The sequence below is a fragment of the Mixophyes fleayi genome, chromosome 4, assembly GCF_038048845.1.
Source record: "Mixophyes fleayi isolate aMixFle1 chromosome 4, aMixFle1.hap1, whole genome shotgun sequence".
Classification (NCBI taxonomy): domain Eukaryota; kingdom Metazoa; phylum Chordata; class Amphibia; order Anura; family Limnodynastidae; genus Mixophyes; species Mixophyes fleayi.
The window spans coordinates 24867756-24878198 of NC_134405.1; positions in this window are offsets into that span (position 1 = coordinate 24867756).

The following is a 10443-nucleotide window of genomic DNA, read 5'->3' on the forward strand; positions in this document are numbered from 1 at the left end:
GAGTTGTGGACAGTGATAGAGAGGTCAGAAGGGGAGGGGATTTGAGTGGGAGGAAAGAAAATTAATTCAGTTTTAGCAAGATTGAGTTTGATAAATCTAGAGGACATCCAGGAGGAGATGGGAGAGAGGCAGGTTGACACCCTAGAGAGGAGGGAGGGAGATCAGTAGATGATAGGTAGAGTTGAGTGTCCTCAGCATAAAGGTGGTACTTGAGGCCAAAGGAGCTGATGAGTTCACCCAGGGAAGAGGTGTAAAGTGAAAAGAGTAAGGGTCCGAGAGCAGAGCCCTGAGGGAACCCAACTGGAAGGGTGGAAGGGAGGGAGAGAGACCCAGAGGTGGTAACAGAGACGGAATGGTCGGCAAGGTAAGAGGTGAACCAGGACAGGACGGAGCCGGAAAGGCCAAAGGAATGAAGGGTGTGTTTAAGGTGGCGAAGAGGCGGCAGGGGTTAGAGGACTGGGAAGAGATGAGAGATTTAAAGAAAGATTGTTTAGCGAGTGAGAGGGCAGAACTGTAGGAAGACAGGATGAACTTAAAGTGGAAAAAATCAGCCAGGGAGTGGGATTTTCTCCAGTGTCGGTCAGCAGTGCAGAAGCATTTTTGGAAGAATTGGATAAATTTTGAATGCCAGGGTTGAGGTTTGGAGCAGCGAGGGTTGACAGAGTGGGCGGGGGTGACTGCATCAAGAGCGGAGGTGAGGATGTGGTTGCTGCGGGAGACCGCCAAGTTGGGGCAGGCCTGAGAGGAAAAGGGAGAAAGGAGAGTATCGTGAGAAGAGGACAGAGTATCCGGATCAAGAGCGTCAAGGTTGCGTCTGGACTGAGTAGGACTGGGCATGGGGAGGGGAGCAAGAGAGGAGGAGGAGAGAGAGAAAGAGAGAAGATGGTGGACGGAGAGAGGAAAGGGAGAAATGGAGATGTCAGAGTGACTACATAGGTTGGAGAAGACAAGGTCGAGGGAGTGGCTAAGGCAGTGGGTAGAGGCAGAGGTCCATTGAGTAAGGCCAAGGGAGGAAGAAAGGGTTTAATGGATGCAGGGTCGGTGGGGTTGTCAATAGGATAGTTGAAGTCGCCAAGGATGATGGAGGGGAGGTCAGAGGAGAGGTGGTAGGGAAGCCAGTCGGCAAAGTTGTCAAGGAAAAAGGGAGGTGGGACCAGGGGGCGGTAGATGACAGTGACGCGGGAGTGGATGGGGTAAAAGAGACGTATAGAGTGGGCTTCAAAAGAAGAGAAGGAGAGGGAGGGTTGAAAAGAACAGGTGGAGGAAAGGAGGAAGCCCACACCACCGCCTGGACGGGCTCCAGGTCTGGCGGAGTGGGTGAAGGAGAGGCTACCATAGGAGAGAGTGGCAGGGGAGGGAGTGTCGGAATAGGAGAGCCAGGTTTCTGTAATGGCAAGAAGGTTAAGAGAGTTGGCTAAAAAGAGGTCATGGATAGTAGTCAGTTTGTTGCGGACGGACCTGGCATTCCAGAGGGCACAGGAGAAAGGGAGGGAGGGAAGAGGGGAGATGGGGATAAGGTTGGCAAGGTGAACAGTGCACGGGGGAGTGCGGGCGGAAGAGGGTGAGGTGGGGCACGGGGAGATTATGGGTATGGCACGTGAACATGGAGGTATAGTGAAGGGAGAGAAAGGCAGAGGTGGAGCGGAAGAGGAAGGGGGACAGAAAGAAGAGGAGGGAAGGTGTCAGATGGGAGAAGGGAGGGCAGGATAGAAAGAGGCAGCAGGCGGAGGGGTGACTGAGTGAGGGGCTAAGGGGAGCGAGATGAAAGGATAAAAGGAGGATGGAGGAAAGAGAGGCGACAGTTAGCAGAGAGACGGCCGCAGGGGACGGGGGAGACAAAGAAAAAGACACATGGAGAATGAGAGAGTGAGATAAAGTAGGTTAAAGAGGCCTAAAATGGAAGTGAGAAAAGATGTGGCATAAAAGCATGGCAGGCCGTGTAGTGTGAGGTGAGGGGAATGACTGCGAACAAATGCAAGAAAAAATGTATATATATGAGAAGTAAAAAGGGAGAGAGATAGAAATAAATATAAGGCATGGAAGGCAAGAACAAAAACAATGTGAAAATAGAGACAATAAATAACAGGTGCCAAATGTGGCTTAGGTGCAGGCAAAAGTAATATGCCAACCCAGGGGATGAAGCAGAGTCCCAGGGAGAGAGTTAGTGGAGAGCCAAGAGACTTCATAGGAGGAGCTTCAGGGTGGAGAAAACATCCGTGGAGAAAACATCCGTGGGCGACAGGAGAGGAGCATCCGTGGGCGTCAGGAAGGGAGATCAGCTGGGATCATCTGTGGGCGTCAGAAGTATAGATGGAAACAACCGTGGGCGTCAGAGGAGGATAAGAGCACCAATGGAGGGAAGAAGCATGGAGAGTAACGGCAGAGTAGAGAGGCAGCGGAAGTGAGAAGACCGGCGGTACCCGAGCCTGTGGATACCGTCGGGAGCAGGCCACAATACAGGTCAGTTGGCAGGAGGGCCCAAAGTATCGCTGGAACAGCGTAGAGGTGAGGTCCACAGGAGTACGTGTTGGCAGTGTGGAATGTGGCAGCAACTAGAGGCCAGGGTTAGGAACCGGAAGAGGCTCACAATTTGGAGAGGAGCGGCACTCAAGACTGTAGATTCGACCGGAAGTAGACCTCGCAGATGGACGGACCAGGCAGCGGGAGGACCCGTGGAAACCGCCGATTGGAAGTCCTCAGGAGAAGAGAGCAGAGCCAGGAAGTGCTGGAGACCAAAGATGAAGCGGTGAAGGAGAGCCAGGTAAGTACGGTGGAGGCAGCTAGGTCAGAGCTGAGGGCTCGATTTAGAAAGCACTGCCGACGGGTGCTGGAACACGGCGGGAGGCAAGGTGGGTGGAGGTGAGGTAGGCAGGCAACGGAGAGGTGCTGGGGGGCTACTCCACAGGAATAAGAAGCCCAGGATTTGGACCCCAGTGGAGAGCTCAAGCGGCATGTCCGTGCAGCATGGGAGCCGAAAGTGACTTATATCCTCTATCGCTCTACCCTCACTTTTTCCGCACTATCTGATTATATTATTATTATATTATATGAGCCTTTTATGACTGACGAAATCTGTCCAAACAATTAAAGGCCTCAAAAATGCATCAGCCCCCACCCAGATGGCTTCACAGCCATATACTACAAAACCTTTGCCAACCCCCTTATGCCCATGATCCTCGAGCTCTTCAATTCTATGCTCCTCAGTTCTAAATTCAATCAGGCAACAACTCGGGCAGACATCATAGCTATACCCAAGCCCAGTCGCGACCCTCAACTCTGTGGAAACTACAGGCCCATTTCCCTGCTGAACGTAGACCTCAAATTGCTTGTGAAACTCCTCGCTAATCGCCTGAACACTGTCATCAATTTCTTTTTTCTCCTCATATCAATAACAATATGCTGTTTACGTTATTTGCAAACTACATTATGTTTGTGCTTCACCAGTTTTGCCTGTTTCCTTCATTCTCTTTTCTGTAAAATGTAATAACATATCTTTTAAAAAAAAAAATTGCGTATTCACATGTCTGGAGCTACAATATTGCATCCACAACTCCAGCCTGACATTTTAATATACAAAAAGTTACATCCATATCTTTTTGATGTGGATGATTGTTGGGGGGGATGCTATATTGTGTCACTGAGGGATCTTGTTTAATGGATGCTAGTCCAAAACCATCATCCAACTTAAAATACTTAAGACAAGGATACTGGTGATGGTATCAACTTCAAACTGCCTCATACACTGTATATTCTACTAACTGCACCCAAGAAGGAACTCTCCTCAAAGGTGCGTATTGTACTCTTAATCCCACTCTAGGTAGCGATATAGGAGATGAGAAGGGAAGAACTTTAGTAACACTAGAAAAGAGACTAGACATCCGCCCAGACACTCCAGTGAGCCTTCAGAAAATCCTGATTGGTTTTGACCCAGAACTACAAACACTGACTACTCAATTTGGGAAGGAAGAAGACATTTTAACCTTCTTATATATCCCATAATACTTCTCATTCTACTGGCAAAAGTTCACTGCGTTGAATTTCTGGTTGACTATAGAAAGATAAAGAGACTGAATAAATAACTCCAAGACACAGTAAAACAATATCAAAAAGAACAATGTGTAAGGCATAAAAGTCATCAAATGAAGAACTATTAAGGGAGGAGGGATATAACCACCAACAGGGCCAGGATTCCAAAATTGTCCTGGTTACCAGACTACTTTTTGAGTGGTTGCAGGAAGATCCTTTTTTTTTCAATGAACATTGGGTGAGGGGATAATCTTTCAACTAGTCAGAGGTTTTTTTACTTCCTGCATAGTTGGTAGGATGGGACAAGCGAGAGTTAGTGATCATTGGGGTCTCTCTATCTCCCTCTTCCTGGATTCTTACCCATCTAGGCACTAAAAACATTTTCAAAGTTATTATGGAATTTCTAGAGACCTTTCTTAGACTATTTTATGAATTTTTTTACTAATGGACATTTTAAATGTTTTTTTACATATTTTTATTTTCTATTATTATTATTATTAATTTTTATTTATAGGGCGCCACAAGGTGTCCGTGGCGCCGTACAGGGACAAAACGAATTACAATACAAGGTGAGACAGCACAGTACAGTAAACAGTAAGCACAGTAACTCAGTAGGCTCAATGCACAGCTAGAAAGCGCGGGAAAGGGGGAGGGAGGATCGGCAAACAACGGAGCCCAAGAAGGAGGGCGCGGAAGACAGGAACACCCCCAGAGGAGATGGGGGGGAGGAGGGTCCTCGAGGAGGAGGGCAAAGTAGCTGGAGAGCAGAGTTAGAAGTGGTGGAAACAGGAGGAGAGATGGCCCTGCTCAGAGGAGCGTACAATCTAAGGGAAGGGGTGGACAGACAGAGAGACGCAGGGGAGAGAGGGAGAATAGGGGGACAGGGGCGGGGAAGGGGAAAGAAGGAGGAGAGGCAGCAGAAAAGGTAGGGAGAATTCAAAGATTTTTTTTTATGGACTTTTTAAAAGAGATTTCTCAAAAATATTCAGTTTATGGACTTTCTCAAAGATTTCTTCAAGGATTTTGCCTGAGAACTTTGTAGGACTAGCCATTGTTTCTTATGAACTTAAAGATTGTTGAAAGAATGCCCCTAGAGTATCGTAAAATGTCCATTTAAAAATGTCACATATGTCCCATTACAGAAGTGAGTGGGTGGTAGCAAAAACATACTAATATAAAAACAAGAAAGTTACAAAATAAATAAAGTAAAATTCTAATTTGTAGTGTAAGATATCTGACAACAGGGGGACTGTGAAGGGACGAACGCTTCTGGACACGTCTACTTGCATTGTCATCATCGCAGGATGCAAGAATTGGCCATAGGAACCCCAGAGGGATTCCCAGTAATGACTGCTGCATCTTCAGATGTGTGCATGGGCAATATCCAATTAACGACGCAGCAGTGATGTGCGCCTGGGGGAAGGTATGAACCAGCTTCCTGCTGGTTCATACCTAAGAGAAGTGCATTATAGATCTACAGGGGGCCAGCAAAGAGCTGGCTTTTAAAGCTTTAAAAGACAAAATCCCATGCAGCATGACCAGACCTCTCTGGACCCCCACACTGCACAACAGAAACACCTCAGTCCTGGCTACTGGTTATGCTTCCCTAAGCACTCTGAATCTTTTAAAGGTACTGGATTCTGCTCCATCAACACTGATTTAACTACACTGTGCCTAACTCCTATACTCTTACTATAATCTCTGTGCCTAACTAGCGCCTATATTCTTACTCTATACTGTAACTACACGCAATTGTACTTAATTATACTGTTTTCCGCTTTTATAAATCTATAACCCTGTAATAACTATATTGTACTGAACTATTCTCTATACTGTTAAACTACTCTATACTGCTAATAAATCTATAACCCTGTAATAACTACACTGTACTGAGCTAACTTTACCTACAATATACTACTCTCTAGTATCTATTGTATACTGTTTATCTACTGTACAGTTAAGGCCAAAAGCTATGAGAATGACACAAGTATTGGTTTTCACAAAGTTTGCTGCTTCAGTGTTTTTAGACCTTTTTGTCAGATGTTACTATGGTATACTGAAGTAACATTACAAGCATTTCATAAGTGTCAAAGGCTTTTATTGACAATTACATTAAGTTTATGTAAAGAGTCAATATTTGCAGTGTTGACCCTTCTTTTTGAAGACTTCTGCAATTCGCCATGGCATGCTGTCAATCAACTTCTGGGCCACATACTGACTGATGGTCTAATCCATTCTTGCCTAATCAATGCTTGGAGGTTGTTGAATTTGTGGGATTTTGTTTGTCCACCTGCCTCTTGAGGATTTACCACAAGTTTTCAATGAAATGAAGGTCTGGGGAGTTTCCTGGTCATGGACCCAAAATGTTGATGTTTTGATCCCTGAATTACTTAGTTATCACTTTTGCCTTATGGCAAGGTGCTCCATAATGCTGCAAAGGGCATTGTTCGTCACCAAACTGTTCTTGGATGGTTGGGAAAAGTTGCTCTTGGAGGATGTTTTGGTACCATTCTTTGTTCATGGCTGTATTTTTAGGCAAAATTGTGAGTGAGCCGACTCCCTTGGCTGAGAAGAAACCCCCTACATGATTAGTCTCAGGATGCTTTTCTATTGGCATGACACAGGACTGATGGTAGTGCTCAGCTTTCCTTCTTCGGACAACCATTTTCCAGATGCCCCAAACAATCTGAAAGAGGATTTATCAGAGAAAATTACTTTACCCCAGCCCTCAGCAGTCCAATCCATGTACCTTTTGCAGAATATCAGTCTGTCCCTGATGTTTTTCCTGGAGAAAAGTGGCTTCTTTTCTGGCCTTCTTGTCAGGCCATCCTCCAAAAGTCTTCACCTCACTGTGCGTGCAGATTCATTCACACCTGCCTGCAGCCTTTCCTGGGCAAGCTCTGCACTGGTGTTGCCCCGATCCCATAGCTGAATCAACTTTAGGAGACGTCCTGGTGCTTGCTGGACGTTCTTGGGCGCTCTGAAGCCTTCTTCACAACTATTGAACCTGTCTCCTTGAAGTTCTTGATGATCCAATAAATGGTTGATTTAGGTGCAATCTTATTAGCAGCAATATCCTTGCCTGTGAAGCCCTTTTTGTGCAAAGCAATGAAGACTGCAATTGTTTCCTTGCAGGTAACCATGGTTAACAGAGGAAGAACAATGATTTCAAGCACCACCCTCCTTTTAAAGCTTCCAGTCTGTTATTCTAACTCAATCAGCATGACAGAGTGATTTTGTGGCTTGTCCTTGTCAACACTCTCATCTGTGTTAACGAGACAATCACTGGTGTCAGCTGGTCCTTTTGTGGCAGGGCTGAAATGCAGTGGAAATGTTGTTTTTGGGATAAAGTTCATTGCAAAGAGGGACTTTGAAATTAATGAGTGAATTAACATGCAGTAGAAGAGCTTTGATTTATGGTCTCACACCTGCTCTACTCACCAAATTCTTCTGACTGCATCCTGCCAAGCCTACAGGGTCACATATGTAGCCTGCTCCTAAAGGGGGGAAAAGCACTGTGTGGATCAGCCAAAATACCAAAATACTCCAAAAACACACTTGTAGGTTAAATGGCTGCTGACAAAATTAACCTTAGTTTGTTTGTGTCTGTGTTTGTGTTAGGGATTTTAAACTGTAAGCTCCAATGGGGCAGGGACTACCAACTACAGATGACAGGAGCAGCGCATTATCAACACAGAGAACAACACATTCTTTTTCACTTACTGCAATCAGAACTTTGTTTAAGGTCAAGTCACTTAGGACTAAGAGCTTGAATGAAGCCTTTATAAGGCCCTCACTCCTACCAATCTTTGGACAAGGTAATATTAGTGTTGGTAATCAGCGTAATAGAGCGCATGTATAGATGTGAATGTTATAAATACATGTTTAAGACCAGCTCACATAACAATATAACATTGTAACAATATTGCCAAGAAAATGATGTTCAGAGATTTTCATGTAATTAAAGATCAAAGAAATGCCCCTGTGGCACATCAGTTTGCAGAAGTATCAAATTCTACAGATGTCCAGAATTTACAAGTGCGGTGTGCAGTGAAATGCTAGTGTAGAGACAGGTGCTACATGTACCAATAAAGAAAAGTGAGTGTAACATTTTGCTTCCCTCAGATGTCATGTCTACATGCTGATGTTACTACATGGCCTGGGAGTTTCTAGCATCTGCTATGGTGCTTGAGCATAGTCTGCATGTGATACACTGAATGTGAGTTATAGCGGTACAAATAATAATCATCATCATCACCATTTATTTATATAGCGCCACTGATTCGCCATATAGTAATGAAAAATTGACATTTCAGTGTTCCTCTAGATACATCCAATATTTTTCTTTCATAAACTTACTTGTAATGATTGCCGTCAGGCTCTCATTTTGATTCCATAGCAAGACAGTAAAAGTAATAATTAGTCCAAAATGCTGAAGGCAGTACACTACTAGTGTGGACCTTGCTTCAGGAGTCTTATTTAGATTCGATTGCTGGATTTAAAATGCCATTATCATCTAAGTGTAACTATTCCTTTAATGTATTACCAATTTGTAGCAATTGAGCCAATTTTGGTGCATATTTCGGAGCAATGCCCATGAATACAGAAGAATGTCATGTACTAGGATGTACCATTTGGACCTCTCCGTCTTTTTATGACTCATAATTGTATGCACCTAGACTGTCATACACCCATACCTCCGAATACTAAAAGATACTATCCACATTTGGAACAACACTAAATATTCCTACTGTTTTATGTCAATAACAATATTTCCTTCATAGGGAAGAAATCTTGATCTTTCTCTAAAGAAATATATTGTTGCTTTCTCTGTTTGGGTACATAGAGGGATATTGTGGGCAGCACGTTGGCTTATTGGTTAGCACTTCTGCCTCACAGCACTGGGGTCATGTGTTCAATTCCCAATCATAGCCTTATCTGTGTGGAGTTTGTATGTTCTCCCTATGTTTGCGTGGGTTTCCTGCGGGTGCTCCGGTTTCCTCCCACACTCCAGAAACATACTGGTAGGTTAATTGGTTGCTAATAAGTGATTTCTCTGTACAGCGCTGCGGAATTAGTGGTGCTATATAAATAAATAGAGGATGCTGATATGCTAAGTTAAGGATGTTACTTTGAGAGCCCAATTAGCTTCCTAGGATGAACTTGAATTATGGTTCCATCTTCCTTGCTTTGAGCATCCTTAATAGGAAGTCCTGTGCAGAGACTGTAATGTGTAATCATGGTTTTCTCTCCCAGAAGGAGTTGTCTCTAAAGTCTACAGGATTTTGACAGATACTATAGGCTCCGCTGCTCTATACAGTTGAGTGAAACGGCAGTCACTGTGTATAAATAATGTCTATGGCAGGACTTGACCACTGATAATTATTGAATCATTGTCCCATAACTTGTAATATTCAGCAAAAATAATAAAATATTAAAATGATTCATGGTTGGAACTATTCCAAATAAACTATGGTTCCCTACAATATCATTTAAATGGATTCACTTCTGTCATTCATAAATCAGGCAGCTATGATGATTCTATATATCCATGTCTACAGGTCCTGGCTTCTTAATGCTGGGTCTCCTTATGCACAGATTGCCTTCTAGACCATGTATGTTAGGATAAAGTCTTTGGTTCTATTCTACAATGCATTAATATGGTTTCAGATTATATATGACTAGGCAGAGGTCCTCTCTGTCTTGGATTTAGGCTATGACACATCCATAAAATGTGTCTCATTGAGTATCTAGTAGCCATGGATCTTGGTATCTTAAAGCAACTTCTACCATGGCTCCACACCACTCTTTCTCTGACCCTTTATATCCAAGTTCATTATTTTGTTTACATGTCTTTCTGTTTCTTCCCAGTTAGATGACAATGATTGTGCTTGACCCATAGGTTCATGTGCCCTGGAATGCCACCCCTACATGCTCAAGCCAAGGTTTTGAGCTTTGGAGTTTGCTGTATCAACTAATATGTCTTCTTCAAATGGGCAGAGTAGAAGTGCAACCAAAGATGGAATGAATAAATAAATAAATAAATAAAAGCCTCAAAATGAAAGAAAGCAAATATTTTGTTTCTATTGTCTTATGATTCCAATGTATGGAAAAGGCAGGAGATCCCCTTCATTGTTGGCTGATGAAGCAACTTTTTGAGGAAACATCGCAGCACAGAATCCATTACAAGGTAAAGATGAAGCTCTTAATAGGGAAGTTCCAACAGGTTTAATTATAGAAGTAGAAAGCTACCTGGATACGACAAAGCTTTCCTGCCATCACTGTATCAGATTACTGTTTACACAATGATGGGTTCCAAAGACACATATCTTTCGTTACATTGTAATTGATGACTAAATACAAGGAAGTCAAGATTACATATGTTCGATTATAAAAGAGTCACAGTTTACTGCAATG